Raw genomic sequence first — 16,219 nt, forward strand, 5'->3', positions numbered from 1 at the left:
CGGGCGGCAGGTACACCTGTACGGGAGGCAGGTACATGTACACCTGTACGGGCGGCAGGTACACCTGTACGGGAGGCAGGTACATGTACACCTGTGAGGGCGGCAGGTACATGTACACCTGTACGGGCGGCAGGTACACCTGTACGGGAGGCAGGTACATGTACACCTGTACGGGCGGCAGGTACACCTGTATGGGAGGCAGATACATGTACACCTGTGTGGGCGGCAGGTACATGTACACCTGTACGGGAGGCAGGAACATGTACACCTGTACGGGAGGCAGGTACATGTACACCTGACGGGCGGCAGGTACATGTACACCTGTACGGGAGGCAGGTACATGTACACCTGTACGGGCGGCAGGTACATGTACACCTGTACGGGAGGCAGGTACATGTACACCTGTACGGGCGGCAGGTACATGTACACCTGTACGGGCGGCAGGTACATGTACACCTGTACGGGAGGCAGGTACATGTACACCTGTACGGGCGGCAGGTACATGTACACCTGTACGGGCGGCAGGTACATGTACACCTGTACGGACGGCAGGTACATGTACACCTGTACGGGCGGCAGGTACATGTACACCTGTACGGGCGGCAGGTACATGTACACCTGTACGGGCGGCAGGTACATGTACACCTGTACGGGAGGCAGGTACATGTACACCTGTGTGGGCGTCAGGTACATGTACACCTGTACGGGCGGCAGGTACATGTACACCTGTACGGGAGGCAGGTACATGTACACCTGTACGGGAGGCAGGTACACCTGTATGGGAGGCAGGTACATGTACACCTGTACGGGAGGCAGGTACATGTACACCTGTACAGGAGGCAGGTACATGTACACCTGTACGGGCGGCAGGTACATGTACACCTGTACGGGAGGCAGGTACATGTACACCTGTACGGGAGGCAGGTACATGTACACCTGTACGGGAGGCAGGTACCTGTACACCTGTGTGGGCGGCAGGTACATGTACACCTGTACGGGAGGCAGGTACCTGTACACCTGTGTGGGCGGCAGGTACATGTACACCTGTACGGGAGGCAGGTACCTGTACACCTGTGTGGGCGGCAGGTACATGTACACCTGTACGGGCGGCAGGTACCTGTACACCTGTACGGGAGGCAGGTACATGTACACCTGTACGGGAGGCAGGTACATGTACACCTGTGTGGGCGGCAGGTACATGTACACCTGTGTGGGCGGCAGGTACATGTACACCTGTACGGGAGGCAGGTACATGTACACCTGTGTGGGCGGCAGGTACATGTACACCTGTACGGGCGGCAGGTACACCTGTACGGGAGGCAGGTACATGTACACCTGTGAGGGCGGCAGGTACATGTACACCTGTACGGGCGGCAGGTACATGTACACCTGTACGGGCGGCAGGTACACCTGTACGGGAGGCAGGTACATGTACACCTGTACGGGCGGCAGGTACACTGTACGGGAGGCAGGTACATGTACACCTGTGAGGGCGGCAGGTACATGTACACCTGTACGGGCGGCAGGTACACCTGTACGGGAGGCAGGTACATGTACACCTGTACGGGCGGCAGGTACACCTGTATGGGAGGCAGATACATGTACACCTGTGTGGGCGGCAGGTACATGTACACCTGTACGGGAGGCAGGTACATGTACACCTGTACGGGAGGCAGGTACATGTACACCTGTACGGGAGGCAGGTACATGTACACCTGTACGGGTGGCAGGTACATGTACACCTGTACGGGCGGCAGGTACACCTGTACGGGAGGCAGGTACATGTACACCTGTACGGGCGGCAGGTACATGTACACCTGTACGGGAGGCAGGTACATGTACACCTGTACGGGAGGCAGGTACACCTGTACGGGCGGCAGGTACATGTACACCTGTACGGGCGGCAGGTACATGTACACCTGTACGGGCGGCAGGTACATGTACACCTGTGTGGGCGGCAGGTTCATGTACACCTGTACGGGCGGCAGGTACATGTACACCTGTACGGGCGGCATGTACACCTGTGTGGGCGGCAGGTTCATGTACACCTGTACGGGCGGCAGGTACATGTACACCTGTACGGGCGGCAGGTACATGTACACCTGTACGGGAGGCAGGTACATGTACACCTGTACGGGAGGCAGGTACATGTACACCTGTACGGGAGGCAGGTACATGTACACCTGTACGGGAGGCAGGTACATGTACACCTGTACGGGCGGCAGGTACATGTACACCTGTACGGGCGGCAGGTACATGTACACCTGTACGGGCGGCAGGTACATGTACACCTGTACGGGCGGCAGGTACATGTACACCTGTACGGGAGGCAGGTACATGTACACCTGTACGGGAGGCAGGTACATGTACACCTGTGTGGGCGGCAGGTACATGTACACCTGTACGGGCGGCAGGTACATGTACACCTGTACGGGCGGCAGGTACATGTACACCTGTACGGGAGGCAGGTACACCTGTATGGGAGGCAGGTACATGTACACCTGTACGGGAGGCAGGTACATGTACACCTGTACAGGAGGCAGGTACATGTACACCTGTACGGGCGGCAGGTACATGTACACCTGTACGGGAGGCAGGTACATGTACACCTGTACGGGAGGCAGGTCCATGTACACCTGTACGGGCGGCAGGTACCTGTACACCTGTACGGGAGGCAGGTACATGTACACCTGTACGGGAGGCAGGTACATGTACACCTGTGTGGGCGGCAGGTACATGTACACCTGTGTGGGCGGCAGGTACATGTACACCTGTACGGGAGGCAGGTACATGTACACCTGTGTGGGCGGCAGGTACATGTACACCTGTACGGGCGGCAGGTACACCTGTACGGGAGGCAGGTACATGTACACCTGTGAGGGCGGCAGGTACATGTACACCTGTACGGGCGGCAGGTACATGTACACCTGTACGGGCGGCAGGTACACCTGTACGGGAGGCAGGTACATGTACACCTGTACGGGCGGCAGGTACACCTGTACGGGAGGCAGGTACATGTACACCTGTGAGGGCGGCAGGTACATGTACACCTGTACGGGCGGCAGGTACACCTGTACGGGAGGCAGGTACATGTACACCTGTACGGGCGGCAGGTACACCTGTATGGGAGGCAGATACATGTACACCTGTGTGGGCGGCAGGTACATGTACACCTGTACGGGAGGCAGGAACATGTACACCTGTACGGGAGGCAGGTACATGTACACCTGAACGGGCGGCAGGTACATGTACACCTGTACGGGAGGCAGGTACATGTACACCTGTACGGGAGGCAGGTACATGTACACCTGTACGGGCGGCAGGTACATGTACACCTGTACGGGAGGCAGGTACATGTACACCTGTACGGGCGGCAGGTACATGTACACCTGTACGGGCGGCAGGTACATGTACACCTGTACGGGAGGCAGGTACATGTACACCTGTACGGGAGGCAGGTACATGTACACCTGTACGGGCGGCAGGTACATGTACACCTGTATGGGAGGCAGGTACATGTACACCTGTACGGGAGGCAGGTACATGTACACCTGTACGGGAGGCAGGTACATGTCCACCTGTACGGGCGGCAGGTACATGTACACCTGTACGGGAGGCAGGTACATGTACACCTGTACGGGAGGCAGGTACATGTACACCTGTACGGGAGGCAGGTACATGTACACCTGTACGGGCGGCAGGTACATGTACACCTGTACGGGAGGCAGGTACATGTACACCTGTACGGGAGGCAGGTACATGTACACCTGTGTGGGCGGCAGGTACATGTACACCTGTGTGGGCGGCAGGTACATGTACACCTGTACGGGCGGCAGGTACATGTACACCTGTACGGGAGGCAGGTACATGTACACCTGTGTGGGCGGCAGGTACATGTACACCTGTACGGGCGGCAGGTACACCTGTACGGGAGGCAGGTACATGTACACCTGTGAGGGCGGCAGGTACATGTACACCTGTACGGGCGGCAGGTACATGTACACCTGTACGGGCGGCAGGTACACCTGTACAGGAGGCAGGTACATGTACACCTGTACGGGCGGCAGGTACACATGTACGGGAGGCAGGTACATGTACACCTGTGAGGGCGGCAGGTACATGTACACCTGTACGGGCGGCAGGTACACCTGTACGGGAGGCAGGTACATGTACACCTGTACGGGCGGCAGGTACACCTGTACGGGAGGCAGGTACACCTGTACGGGAGGCAGGTACATGTACACCTGTGTGGGCGGCAGGTACATGTACACCTGTACGGGAGGCAGGAACATGTACACCTGTGTGGGCGGCAGGTACATGTACACCTGTACGGGAGGCAGGTACATGTACACCTGTACGGGAGGCAGGTACACCTGTACGGGAGGCAGGTACATGTACACCTGTACGGGAGGCAGGAACATGTACACCTGTACGGGAGGCAGGTACATGTACACCTGTACGGGCGGCAGGTACATGTACACCTGTACGGGAGGCAGGTACATGTACACCTGTACGGGCGGCAAGTACACCTGTACGGGAGGCAGGTACATGTACACCTGTACGGGCGGCAGGTACATGTACACCTGTACGGGAGGCAGGTACATGTACACCTGTACGGGAGGCAGGTACATGTACACCTGTACGGGAGGCAGGTACATGTACACCTGTACGGGAGGCAGGTACATGTACACCTGTACGGGAGGCAGGTTCATGTACACCTGTACGGGAGGCAGGTACATGTACACCTGTACGGGCGGCAGGTACATGTACACCTGTACGGGAGGCAGGTACATGTACACCTGTACGGGAGGCAGGTACATGTACACCTGTACGGGAGGCAGGTACATGTACACCTGTACGGGAGGCAGGTACATGTACACCTGTACGGGCGCCAGGTACATGTACACCTGTACAGGCGGCAGGTACATGTACACCTGTACGGGCGGCAGGTACATGTACACCTGTACGGGAGGCAGGTACATGTACACCTGTACGGGCGGCAGGTACATGTACACCTGTGAGGGTGGCAGGTACATGTACACCTGTACGGGCGGCAGGTACATGTACACCTGTGAGGGTGGCAGGTACATGTACACCTGTGAGGGTGGCAGGTACATGTACACCTGTGAGGGAGGCAGGTACATGTACACCTGTATGGGCGGCAGATAACCCAACGGTTAGAGCGTTGGACCAGTAGCTGAAAGGCTGCTGGTTTGAACACCCTAGCCGACAAGGGGGGAAATGTGTTGATGTGACCTTGAGCAAGGCACTTAACCCTAAGTTGCTCCAGGGGGGCTGTAATACTATGGCTCACCTTGTAAAATAACACATTTAACTGCACTTATCTGGTTTATGTGACAATAAAACCTACTGCCAGAAACCTCCATCCAAACTGGATGCAGTAGCTACAGTACAACCTGTATGTTCTATCTACATCAATGTACATAAATCAATATTATGGCTATATACAGTGTTGTAATGATGTGCAAATAGTTAAAGTACAAAAGGGAAAATAAATAAACATGGGCCGTATTTACAATGCTGTTTGTTCCTCACTGGTTGCCCTTTTCTTGTGGTCACAAATCTTGCTGCTGTGCTGGCACAATGTGGTATTTCAACCGGTAGATATGGAAGTTTATCAAAACTGGGTTGTTTTTTAAATTCTTTGTGGGTCTGTAATCTAAGGGAAATATGTGTCCCTAATATGGTCATACATTCTCCTCTCTCTCAGCCCTCCTCTCCTCTCTCTCAGCCCTCCTCTCCTCTCTCTCAGCCCTCCTCTCCTCTCTCTCAGCCCTCCTCTCCTCTCTCTCAGCCCTCCTCTCCTCTCTCTCAGCCCTCTCCTCTCTCTCAGCCCTCCTCTCCTCTCTCTCAGCCCTCCTCTCCTCTCTCTCAGCCCTCCTCTCCTCTCTCTCAGCCCTCCTCTCCTCCCTGAGCAAATGAACGATTAAAAGCCAATCAAGCGAGCCTCATAGTGAAACCTGAGACGCTGCTGCCTGACGGGAGCAACAGCAGCCAATTAGTGAAGCAGCTTCTGGAGGAGGAGAAGAACGAGAGATAGAAGTTCCCTGACAACAGAGACAACCTTCGTCGTCGTCATCATCATTTACTTTCATGTCATTAGTAAGACATCTCTAGCTCTTCAGGAAGAGGAAAACTCATTCATCAGACAGGAACTGCCATACCGTTCAGCTGACGGTATGTCCTGTGATGTGCTTGAAACAATAATAATAATCCATCTATCTATTGATGAAGTGACGCCTGGAATACGTATTCTCAATGTACTGTATGTAAGCTGTCAGTAAGCATATCGTCAATACATATTTTATATGCAATGTGTTGGCAGCAGCCTAATTCATTCATTTGTTTTTTTGGCCTCTGCTGTTGGGATCCTGCAGGCTAAATTTAGATTCTTCTAATTGTAAAACCTTAGTCATCGCCTTTCTGTGTAATCATTCCTTGGGATAACATTTGTATTTGTATCCAGTTCTCTCCCTCCTGAGTACAAACACTGGCATGGTGACACTAGGCTCGGCCTGGTCACATGACCCCTGTCCTCTCCTCTGTGACGTAATTACCTCTGGCTGGCTACATGGCCTCGCAAAAATAAAGAACCACACTGATGCCAATGTAGCCTGGTCCCAGACCTGTTAGTGCTTTTGCAAATGATGTTGCTATCATTGCTAAAGCAGAAACAGACTGGCACCCAGGCTAACATTGTTTTTCTCTCTGGAGAACCCCCCCCCCCCCAAAAAAAAAACCCAGCACCCTTTAATCCTCAGTAGAGGAGGGCAAGAAATGTATGTGCTGCTAAACCTTTTTCATGTCTGCCAACAGATATGACAAACCTATTACAATAATACAATGACGAATATTCTACGGATAATCTAATATTCTAACATTATCAAGATTCATTCTAATTCCAACTCCACACAGAGAATAAATGCATGGGACTGTCTTCCAGTGTAGCCATCTTGAACAATTCTACTGGTAACAAGCCATTCATTGCATTGGCTCCTGATGGAGATGAGATTTGTGACGCCAAATGAGTTTCGCCTTGAGGGACAAAGATGTGAATGGAATTGAAAGCCAAAGTAATGGAGTAGAAAAACAGAGATTGTCCTCCATGGTGCTGTCATGCCTGTCACTAAGAAGGATATGGAGAAAGTGTTTGTGTGTGCCCTTGTGGCTGTGCAAGTTTGTGTTTGTGCGCGTCTGTGCTGTGTGTGAGTTGGTATGTGTTTGTCCTGGCGGCCATTTGCGCGTGCGTGTGTTCGTGTCCATGCGGGCTTGTGGGCAAGTGTGTGTCTGTGTCAAGTTAAAGAGTTGCCAAAGATAACAGACTGACAAATTGCCCCCCCATCTTCACAATAGCCAGGCGTCTCATCCAGCCGGGTGCGTACCAACTAATCTACCACCAGACTGAATAATGGGATGTTATCACACTGTTATGATACAACATGTCAGAGACACAGCCAACCATCCATCACCTTTTTTTTTTACAGCTAATTTCATCCCTTTGAGGCCTAGATTTGAACACAGTGTCTTGATGAGTGAGAAAGCTACATACACTTGGTCTCTCAGACACACATCACACTCCCCCGCCACTCCTGCAGTCCCCAAATGGTCTCTATCCCTCTGACCTTCTGGAGTCGTGAGAGGTGATGCTATGCAAATAGAGTCATAATTGAAATCTGCCCAGCAGGCAAGTGTACAGATAGGGTGTACCTGTGCCGAGCCCCCCCCACTCGCCAAGTGCCCTTTGACTCGTGGTTTAAGTGTTTTTGTTGTTGTTCTGAACCCACTACACCCAAGTCATCGTGATGACGTCAAGTTTACATTTTGAGCACCTGCTCCCTGAAAGGTCTGTGTACGGTTCACTGCCCAGCCCAACAGGGATATGAAATAATAACATACAGGCAGACAGCACTAGCCATAGCCCATAGCTGATAGTGATACAGTTGAGGTCAAAGCATTAACACGGACAGATTTCAACAAAAGTCATTAATGTCTGGATACACTGATTCATTTTCCCTTTCTCGCCAGCCATCCAGGAGACATGAATGACTTACTAGCCTTACCCGAGCCAAAAAGGGATTCTCAATCACAAAGACAATTTTATTTTCTTTGTACAACAAAAATAACCTTGTTCTATAGCCCAAACCCAAGGAAGATTATGCTCTTGTCCAACACCTTCTTTGCCCAAAACTAAACACACATTCTACAACTAAACATTCCAGACCATTCCACAACTTGCCTACCTCAGCCTTCATTCCAGGTCTGATGAGCCAGTTTGCCAGTTTCTATCAAGTCAGCCATCTTGTCACTCAATCTCCCCCATCGTTTATAGCTGCTGTCACTCGGGGACATAACAGCAACAGCAGCTCAGCCAGACTCTTTCCTACTTCAACATCAGAGGGTTTCCTATTGGGCTGCAAATCAACACATTAACATCTACTTTGCCTTGTCATCTACAGAGCTAGAATGAAGATCTGAGAACAGGAAGAGAATAATGCACAAAAAAAGACATAATGCAGCCTAATGGACTAAATGTATTGGAGAGGAGATGGGGAGACGGGGGAGATGGAGAGACAGTAGAATGGAGAGGGAGAGATGGGACAGAGGAAGAGGAGAGGGAGAGATGGGACAGAGGAAGAGGAGAGGGAGAGATGGGACAGAGGAAGAGGAGAGGAGAGATGGAGAGGAAGAGAGAGGAGAGATGGGACAGAGGAAGAGAGATGGGACAGAGGAAGAGGAGAGATGGGAGAGGAAGAGGAGAGATGGGACAGAGGAAGAGGAGAGATAGAGACAGAGGAAGAGGAGAGGGAGAGATGGGACAGAGGAAGAGGAGAGATAGAGATGGGACAGAGGAAGAGGAGGAGAGATGGACAGAGGAAGAGGAGAGGGAGAGATGGGACAGAGGAAGAGGAGAGGGAGAGATGGGACAGAGGAAGAGGAGAGATGGGAGATGGGACAGAGGAAGAGGAGAGATGAGAGATGGGACAGAGGAAGGAAGAGGAGAGGGAGAGATGGGACAGAGGAAGAGGAGAGGGAGAGATGGGACAGAGGAAGAAGAGGGAGAGATGGGACAGAGGAAGAGGAGAGGGAGAGATGGGACAGAGGAAGAGGAGATGGGACAGAGGAAGAGGAGAGATGGGACAGAGGAAGAAGAGAGATGGAGAGGGAGAGATGGGACAGAGGAAGAGGAGAGGGAGAGATGGGAGAGAGGAAGAGGAGAGATGGGACAGAGGAAGAGGAGAGATGGGAAGAGGAAGAGAGGGAGAGATGGGACAGAGGAAGAGGACAGAGGAGAGATGGGACAGAGGAAGAGGAGAGATGGGACAGAGGAAGAGGAGAGATGGGAGAGATGGGACAGAGGAAGAGGAGAGATGGGACAGAGAAGAGGAGAGATGGGACAGAGGAAGAGGAGAGATGGAGAGAAGAGGAGAGATGGGACAGAGGAAGAGGAGAGATGGGACAGAGAAGAGGAGAGATGGGACAGAGGAAGAGGAGAGGGGACAGAGAAGAGGAGAGATGGGACAGAGGAAGAGGAGAGATGGAGAGATGGGACAGAGGAAGAGGAGAGGGACAGAGAAGAGGAGAGATGGGACAGAGGAAGAGGAGAGATGGGACAGAGGAAGAGAGAGAGATGGGACAGAGGAAGAGGAGAGATGGGACAGAGGAAGAGGAGAGATGGGACAGAGGAAGAGGAGAGGGGAGAGAAGAGGAGAGATGGGACAGAGGAAGAGGAGAGATGGGAGAGAAGAGGAGAGATGGGACAGAGGAAGAGGAGAGGGAGAGATGGGACAGAGGAAGAGGAGAGGGAGAGATGGGACAGAGGAAGAGGAGAGGGGGACAGAGATGGGACAGAGGAAGAGGAGAGGGAGAGATGGGACAGAGGAAGAGGAGAGGGAGAGATGGGACAGAGGAAGAGGAGAGGGAGAGATGGGACAGAGGAAGAGGAGAGGGAGAGATGGGACAGAGGAAGAGGAGAGGGAGATGGGACAGAGGAAGAGGAGAGGGAGAGATGGGACAGAGGAAGAGGAGAGGGAGAGATGGGACAGAGGAAGAGGAGAGGGAGAGATGGGACAGAGGAAGAGGAGAGGGAGAGATGGGACAGAGGAAGAGGAGAGGGAGAGATGGGACAGAGGAAGAGGATGGGACAGAGGAAGAGAGATGGGACAGAGGAAGAGGAGAGGGAGAGATGGGACAGAGGAAGAGGAGAGGGAGAGAGGGATGGGACAGAGGAAGAGGAGAGATGGACAGAGGAAGAGGAGAGGGAGAGATGGGACAGAGGAAGAGGAGGGAGGATGGGAGAGAAGAGGAGAGGGAGAGATGGGACAGAGGAAGAGGAGAGGGAGAGATGGGACAGAGGAAGAGGAGAGGGAGAGATGGGACAGAGGAAGAGGAGAGGGAGAGATGGGACAGAGGAAGAGGAGAGGGAGAGATGGGACAGAGGAAGAGGAGAGGAGAGATGGGACAGAGGAAGAGGAGAGGGAGAGATGGGACAGAGGAAGAGGAGAGGGAGAGATGGGACAGAGGAAGAGGAGAGGGAGAGATGGGACAGAGGAAGAGGAGAGGGAGAGATGGGACAGAGGAAGAGGAGAGGGAGAGATGGGACAGAGGAAGAGGAGAGGGAGATGGGACAGAGGAAGAGGAGAGGGAGAGATGGGACAGAGGAAGAGGAGAGGGAGAGATGGGACAGAGGAAGAGGAGAGGGAGAGATGGGACAGAGGAAGAGGAGAGGGAGAGATGGGACAGAGGAAGAGGAGAGGGAGAGATGGGACAGAGGAAGAGGAGAGGGAGAGATGGGACAGAGGAAGAGGAGAGGGAGAGATGGGACAGAGGAAGAGGAGAGGGAGAGATGGGACAGAGGAAGAGGAGAGGGAGAGATGGGACAGAGGAAGAGGAGAGGGAGAGATGGGACAGAGGAAGAGGAGAGGGAGAGATGGGACAGAGGAAGAGGAGAGGGAGAGATGGGACAGAGGAAGAGGAGAGGGAGAGATGGGACAGAGGAAGAGGAGAGGGAGAGATGGGACAGAGGAAGAGGAGAGGGAGAGATGGGACAGAGGAAGAGGAGAGGGAGAGATGGGACAGAGGAAGAGGAGAGGGAGAGATGGGACAGAGGAAGAGGAGAGGGAGAGATGGGACAGAGGAAGAGGAGAGGGAGAGATGGGACAGAGGAAGAGGAGAGGGAGAGATGGGACAGAGGAAGAGGAGAGGGAGAGATGGGACAGAGGAAGAGGAGAGGGAGAGATGGGACAGAGGAAGAGGAGAGGGAGAGATGGGACAGAGGAAGAGGAGAGGGAGAGATGGGACAGAGGAAGAGGAGAGGGAGAGATGGGACAGAGGAAGAGGAGAGGGAGAGATGGGACAGAGGAAGAGGAGAGGGAGAGATGGGACAGAGGAAGAGGAGAGGGAGAGATGGGACAGAGGAAGAGGAGAGGGAGAGATGGGACAGAGGAAGAGGAGAGGGAGAGATGGGACAGAGGAAGAGGAGAGGGAGAGATGGGACAGAGGAAGAGGAGAGGGAGAAGATGGGACAGAGGAAGAGGAGAGGGAGAGATGGGACAGAGGAAGAGGAGAGGGAGAGATGGGACAGAGGAAGAGGAGAGGGAGAGATGGGACAGAGGAAGAGGAGAGGGAGAGATGGGACAGAGGAAGAGGAGAGGGAGAGATGGGACAGAGGAAGAGGAGAGGGAGAGATGGGACAGAGGAAGAGGAGAGGGAGAGATGGGACAGAGGAAGAGGAGAGGGAGAGATGGGACAGAGGAAGAGGAGAGGGAGAGATGGGACAGAGGAAGAGGAGAGGGAGAGATGGAGAGACAGTAGAATGGAGAGGGAGAGATGGGACAGAGGAAGAGGAGAGGGAGAGATGGGACAGAGGAAGAGGAGAGGGAGAGATGGGACAGAGGAAGAGGAGAGGGAGAGATGGGACAGAGGAAGAGGAGAGGGAGAGATGGGACAGAGGAAGAGGAGAGGGAGAGATGGGACAGAGGAAGAGGAGAGGGAGAGATGGGACAGAGGAAGAGGAGAGGGAGAGATGGGACAGAGGAAGAGGAGAGGGAGAGATGGGACAGAGGAAGAGGAGAGGGAGAGATGGGACAGAGGAAGAGGAGAGGGAGAGATGGAGAGACAGTAGAATGGAGAGGGAGAGATGGGACAGAGGAAGAGGAGAGGGAGAGATGGGACAGAGGAAGAGGAGAGGGAGAGATGGGACAGAGGAAGAGGAGAGGGAGAGATGGGACAGAGGAAGAGGAGAGGGAGAGATGGGACAGAGGAAGAGGAGAGGGAGAGAGGAAAAGAACAGGAGAGCACAGAAAGGAGATGAGACAGGGGAAAGAGGTAGAAAGCAGACAGAAAGGTAGACAGGAGAGAGAGAAATAGGAGAGAGGTAGAGGAGTGAAAGAAATAGGAGAAAAAGAGGTAGAAAGCAGACAGAAAGGTAGACAGGAGAGAAATAAATAAGAGAGAGGTAGAGGGGAAGTAGAGCGAAGAAGTGTGAATTTTTCATTCGTGCTGACACATCACAATCTCTCTCTGATTCATCTAGAGAAAGGCATCAGTCAAACCACAACCCATATCACAGCTTTAACTCTATATTATTATTATTTTATATATATATATATATATATATATAGTACCAGACCAAAGTTTGGACAAGTATATATATATATATATATATATATATAGTACCAGACCAAAGTTTGTAAGTCGCTCTGGATAAGAGCGTCTGCTAAATGACTTAAATGTAATGTAAATGTTTGTCTTTATTTTTACTATTTTCTACATTGTAGAATAATAGTGAAGACATCAACACTATGAAATAACACATGGAATCATGTAGTAACCCAAAAAGTGTTAAACAAATCAAAATATATTTTACATTTGAGACTCTTCAAAGTAGCCACCCTTTGCCTTGATGACAGCTTTGCACACTGTTGCCATTCTCCAAATCAGCTTCATGAGGTAGTCAACTGGAATGAATTTCCATACTTTGAAGAACATAAAATATATTTTGATTTGTTTAACACTTTTTGGGTTACTACATGATTCCATGTGTTATTTCACAGTTGTGATGTATTCACTATTAATCTACAATGTAGAAAATAGTAAAAAATAAAGAAAAACCTTTAAATCAGTAGGTGTGTCCAAACTTTTGACTGGTACTGTGATTCTCCTCTCATCTACCAGGCCGGTCCTGTGGAGATGTGGAAAAAGATATGCCAGTAAATGCTACATCCACGTTTGGGATGGAAGTACAGATCACAGGAGGTTGTTGGTACTTTAATTGGGGAGGACAGGCTCGTGGTATGGGTTTCTATGCGTTTGATGCCATTCCATTTACTCTGTTCCAGACATTACTATGAGCCGTCCTCCTCTCAGCAGCCTCCACTGGTACAGATGTTCTGAGTATGCAAATGACTAGCTCTTCCGCTCTTTACTCTAGGGATATCAGACGGTCGTTGGTTTCACCTGGAAACAAATCTACAAACTTACATGGCAGTGGTCAATGTGGTACGCTTACCAGGGGCAGGATCGCTCAATCTTGAAAGCTGCAAGGAGAGTCCTCTGGATGATTCTCTAGATAAACTGCACAACAGACAAGTATCCTTCTATTATAGTCTCTTGACTCACGTCCCCTCACATTGGTGCCGCTGAGATGCTCAAGCCCCAGGGTTGCAGATAACCAGGGCATTGGCTAAAAGGACTCTTACTGACCAGCAACAGCCCACGGGACTGAAAGAGAACATGGACAGGAAGAACATAAATAGAACCGTTTGTTCTGTTGTGTTTGAATCAATACTGCCTGCCAGCATCTGGCAAAACACAGCAGCAAGGTCTGAAATCAAATCTTTCCCACAGGGCTCACTCGTCACGTCAACGTTGGCATGCTTTTGATGCTAATCTGAAGGAGCAGCTGATGTAGAAATGAACAAAAGATTGAAGCCTGTTGTGAAGACAACTGATTGAGAGAAAACTAAAATTGGAAATAGATTTTTTCTTTTGATTCAAATCCGATTCTGCCTGCTTGGTATAGTGTGTTGCTTCTCAGGTTTCTTGCACAAGATTGGTGAATATGTTATACTGTCTGAGGTCTACCGTGAACCAGACCCAAGTTGTTCAGACCCAGTCCAAGACCCAGGCCTACACAGAAACACTGGTTTCACCAGCTGTGTGTAGCAGTCGACCCTGTATCTGTCTGAGTAGTTTCCCACAGGATACGCGTTGGTTGAATCATGGTTGTTTCCAAATCATTTCAATGAAATTATGTTGAACCACGTGGAATAAATGTTGTGAATTGACGTCTGTGCCCAGTGGGTTACCTTCATGTGGCTGAGAATGGTCTTAATCTATCTTTGGGGGAAGAGAGAATGGATTGCAAAGAAGGCCCTACTCTAGCTGGTCATAATGGTCTCATTAGCCAGGTATACATGTTTAGTAAATATCTATCTGTTTTAAAGGAACTGATAAACTCATTAAATATGAATGGGTGCATGGGTGTGATTTGAAGCAATTAGGGATGTGGCAATTGTTTGGAATGAACACCAGCCTACACATGATGCCTCCCAGGGGATGGAGAGAGCATCTGTGTTGAGAGAAATACACAAACAAAACTATTAGGCCTCAGCTCGGATCTGATCTATTCAAACTGCTGCCAAAAGGCCTGTCTGTATGGTGAAATAATGACTTAAAACAACAAGAAAAGCATTGTGGTTGATGAATGTATTAAACGTGTGCTTGGTTTTGTCTAAGCAAACAAACCCTGAGAAAATGTGTCAAGGTAAATCGAAACCAGCAAAACATTTATGTAGCCTAGATGGTTCCTGAAAGTGTGCTCGCATTTAATTTGGTTTTATATGGTTTTAAATGCGTCAACACATAATATTAACAAATGGGTCAAACATAATGAATATTTAATGTTTTTTGCAACAATTCCAAATGGAGAAGCAGGTTCCTAATAGACGAAGCGACTCAATGGTCTGTAGAGTAATCTCTAAACCGTCCATCCGCCTCGCCACCTGGTGTCATGACATCGCCCGATTTATGGCAATTGGATGGTCAACGCTCGATAAAGGCCTATAGCCCACAGTGGAGAAAACCCCGTACCTATAATATAGGCTCAAATGTGTTAATAACAATAAAATAAAGAATACATCAAATTGGTCACTCTTCCATGATGACCGACGCAACAAACTAAAGAGGAACAAAGGGGCGACATGTCGCTACTTGTCAACTAGAGAGGGGTCGCTCATGAAGACTCTGTGATGAGGCGAGAAGCTGGGTGGCAAGAAGGCTGGGTACCGCAGAAGATAACCGGCATATTATATTATTCTCAATCAGAAAACCCAAGCTCACCCAGTTGCATTCAAAGTCACAAGTAGCCAAAAATACCACCAAACAAGGGTGTTCGAAAGAGATATCAAAATGTACCCATAACTTATGTCTAATATAGAACAGCAGCCGAGCACATAAGGCACAGCCAAACAGCCTACCGAGCCACACCGGTCGAGGTGTGAATTAACGATTAGGGCGCGGTGCTCAATAATAAATAAATAAAATGTATTAATTACTCGTGCATATTGCAAAACAACCTAATTGAAAAAAATATATTTATATTTACCTTAATAGGGAAAGTGAGTGTTCCGTCTTCTTTTTGGTCTGATAAATTCATGTGGATGGACTTTCAGCTGGCAGTTTCCCTTGAACCCCGGACAGAAATAATAATCCCATTTGACAGCTGAGCTCATCAGAAAGGTTTTACTTTTCGTCAGGGAACGCAAGCTTTCCTCTCGCCTCCTCAGAAGCCCTACAGGACCGCTACTCTGCGCTCGTGTGTCGGGGGACCATCTCCGGTCGGGTAGCTTTAAACACTGCTGGTTGATGTCAACGATACTCCCCGTCTTACTCCTCAATACATTGTATCCCTCCCTCTGTATATCTATCCTTTCCCTCTTCCCCCTCTCTCTCGCTGTCTCACACACGATTAGGTCCCTCCCATGACGCCTTCCCATGACGTCATGCGGTCAAGATCTCCAATAGCAACCGCATCCCTCTCCCCAGTCTTCCGAACCTTTTCTGTCATCTCAGTACTATCTGGTACTAAAGAGACGGCTGCTGTTACTGGGGTATCATGTCTACTGTAGCACTTATGTCAAAATGGGCTCTACATGTCATGGACTAGATATGGATAAGAACAAGGGAGATATTCAGAACG

The 16,219-nt window shown here is 50.7% G+C and overlaps 1 protein-coding gene across 5 annotated transcripts in view; it reads right to left on the bottom strand.

Annotated features, from left to right (window-relative positions):
• The window catches only part of LOC118402493 (receptor-type tyrosine-protein phosphatase S-like), a 144,985-nt gene extending 129,047 nt beyond the window's left edge, over positions 1-15,938 (bottom strand). For 3 of the 5 annotated variants that reach the window (XM_052476450.1, XM_052476447.1, XM_052476451.1), the window contains exon 1: positions 15,626-15,938. The gene's annotated coding sequence lies outside the window, so the exon portion shown is untranslated. Of the gene's footprint in view, positions 1-8,261; positions 8,433-13,528; positions 13,741-15,625 lie in introns of all 5 variants that reach the window. The other 2 variants (XM_052476448.1, XM_052476449.1) reach the window with 2 other exon arrangements.
• Positions 15,939-16,219: the final 281 nt, after the last annotated feature.

This window comes from Oncorhynchus keta, chromosome 23, assembly GCF_023373465.1.
Source record: "Oncorhynchus keta strain PuntledgeMale-10-30-2019 chromosome 23, Oket_V2, whole genome shotgun sequence".
In the NCBI taxonomy this organism is placed as follows: domain Eukaryota; kingdom Metazoa; phylum Chordata; class Actinopteri; order Salmoniformes; family Salmonidae; genus Oncorhynchus; species Oncorhynchus keta.